Below are 3,045 nucleotides of genomic sequence, written 5' to 3'. Positions count from 1 at the left end.
TAGATAGATAGATAGATAGATAGATAGATAGATAGATAGATAGATAGATAGATAGATAGATAGATAGATAGATAGATAGATAGATACTAATAATCACTTGTATTTAATAAATGTTTTTATTACAAAGTCGGAGGTAGAAACAATAAATTGCCATCATGGTTACAAAAGACTTTTCCTTTTTCAACAGTAGACTTCAGTTTTTGTGTGTTAAATGTAGGTAGGCATTAATAAACACTTGTTTGATAACTGATCACAGATCCTTCTGGTTTCTTTTAGCACTTCCCTGTGGACTGGGTGAAGAAGTGAGACCATGGGAACCCGTTTTTCTACTCGTGGGAACAGAATCAAAGTGAGAAAACCATCAGCTATTGAGACTTTTTATGATGTGTGAGACAGCAGTAGGCTCCTTTACTTTTTAAAATAGAAACAAAAGCCTATAAAGAGCATAGAAAGAGTAAAAAGGCTGAAATACTGGTTCTGGGTTGGATGTTTATGAGAATAAATAAAGAAATCTGATTTTGATGAAGATGAATGTAGATGCCTGACTTCAATAAACAGACTCGTGTAGCGAAAGGTAGGAATGAAACGTGTCTTTCTGTGGTGTGAAGAGGATTGTTCCACCTGGGTGTTAAGTGTGCTGCTCTTCTTTAAACTTTCCACAATATAGTCTCCACTAAAACCGAGCCAGTTGGTCACTTCTCTGGTTTGGTCCCTTTTTTTTTTTCCTTCATCGTGATTGTTTTTGCGACACAGTCGAGCAGCCCCGATATTGGAAGTAGACGCTTCATTTCTCCGCTAACAAAGAGCACATTTTAAACCAATTAGTTTCCACGCGTTGATGCGCGAGCGCGCTTTGAGGTTTATCTATTGGGCGGGAGCGCGTGTCTCCAGCATGCAGGCTCGCGCCAGGACTCACGCTCCACTTTAGCAGTATGTTCACAGATGAAATGTAAAGTGTATGATTCATTTTTATCTCTGCAGCTGTTCAGTAAATGTTCCCCTTCTCCCCGCCATGATCTCTGGACCTCCACTAATCTCTCTGTTCTTTTATTTCAAACGGAAGTCTTGTTTCCCGAAAAGCCACTTAATCTCTGCAGGGTGCCCTGATCCGATCATCCCTTGTTATCCCCTCACTTTCAGAGGGAAGTGCACACAATGTGGGAGTCTTCTTTGAATGGAAAGGCCAACAGATTGTATTTTGAATAACACAATAAAGACAGAAATGTGGATTTTGCCAACTTTAAAGTCAGCCACATGTGTGCGTATTTCCCTAACCCTGCTGTATTTATAAACTTTTCCACGGATCATTCACCTAAAATCCTCCACTGAGACAGTTACTGATTTTCTATTCTATTCTATTCTATTCTATTCTATTCTATTCTATTCTATTCTAATAAATTCTATTCTTTTCTATACTGTTTTACCAAGGTTCTTAAACACGAACACCTTCCTGGTATCCAAGATTTAATTCGATGCAGATAATGAAAACATACCATTTTCTACACATATAACCTTGAAAACCTGCTGTACAATTGAACGCATAAATGCTTGAAGAACACATAAGGAAGTAATAACCCAGCTACATAAGACTGAATCATGTTGTTAATGTTAAACGTTACATCTTCTTTTCCTGAAGGTTTTTTGTTTTTGTTTTGTTTGTTTTTTTGGTGTTTTTTTTCTAGTAAAACTAGTTTTAATCCTTTGTAACTTGGAACATTTGGATAAAATCTTGTTAATAGCATCTCAGATTAACCAGATTAAACTGATAATATGAGTGTTAAGAGGACTGGATGTGTTCATTTTAAGGATACACACATTTAAATATGCATGTCGTTGCACCTTTCTAATAATAATTGCTTTTTTTGTTTGTTTGTTTGTTTTTTTTTTCTTGAGAAACGAATACATGTTAGACTATTTTTGTATAAGTTATAAAATTAATAGTTTAGTTCTTTTTTCCATAACATCATAACAATTATTTTTAAAGGGGGTGCAGAAAGGTTAAAAGCGCCATATACAAAAATTCATCTATTTATTTATTTATTTTTGCCACCTCCAATAGATTTTAGTGGCTGTTTCGAGTGTATTTGATTTTCTACACTGGAAAAACGTTCTAGAAATAAGTAAAAATGTCTAAAATTAAGTGTATTTACCCATAGTTTGAGCAGGTAAATGAGATGATTTGCCAATGGAATCAGTATTTTTACTTTTAAAATAAGATAATTTGATAACATGCGCTTCAAGTAAGACAGTACAATTGTGTTTTCTTATTTTCTCGTTTACCTCCTCAGTCCAAGAACAAATGCACTTATTTTAAGAAAAAATGACTTATCTAGAATCCCATTATTTCCAGTGTAAACATTGGATCATGGTATCAGGTTCAGGCTTTACGGGTCAGCTGCATTTTCTACAAAAAGTTAAAAATATTCTCTTATTTTTTTCTTAAATTGTTATAATTTAAATCCTCCTTTCTAAGCTACATGGTTCATTTGTTTCAGTTAGGTTATTTCTGGCAGATATCAACATGTTTTGATGATAACGTGTGTAAACAATAAAAAAATAAATAAATATAATTATAATATAAGCAGCTCTTAGCAGTCAAACTTTCCTGGTTGTAAACATGCTTTTACTGGTTGGTGCTTCATCTGTAGTTTCTGTTTACAGTTTTTCATGAGGGATGAGGCAAATTAATAGAATGAAAGAAAAAGAATAAAGTGTAATAAAAATACATGAACAATATAAATAATTTCTTTCTCGAGAAGAAAAAACTACTTAGATGAGATGCGGATCATCTCTCCCTAGGTTTCAGGGTTACTGGTCTTTGTTGGTTATGCTGTTATGTTTGTCTGTAAAACCTTTATTGTTAATTTAAGAATTTATGTAAAAAATGCAACTATATTAGCTTATTGTTATGTGTGTTTTTTTTCTATTTCGGGTTATAGAACAGGGGTTTGCAACTATTTTAATTCAAATAGCATCATTTCCCACCGCTGCTACAAAATGAAATTTGTCAAGAGTCACTATAAAAAAAATAACAGAAAGCCTAAC

This window comes from Cyprinodon variegatus, unplaced genomic scaffold, assembly GCF_000732505.1.
Source record: "Cyprinodon variegatus isolate N-32 unplaced genomic scaffold, C_variegatus-1.0 Scaffold52, whole genome shotgun sequence".
Lineage (NCBI taxonomy): Eukaryota > Metazoa > Chordata > Actinopteri > Cyprinodontiformes > Cyprinodontidae > Cyprinodon > Cyprinodon variegatus.
This window is presented reverse-complemented; position numbering follows the sequence as displayed.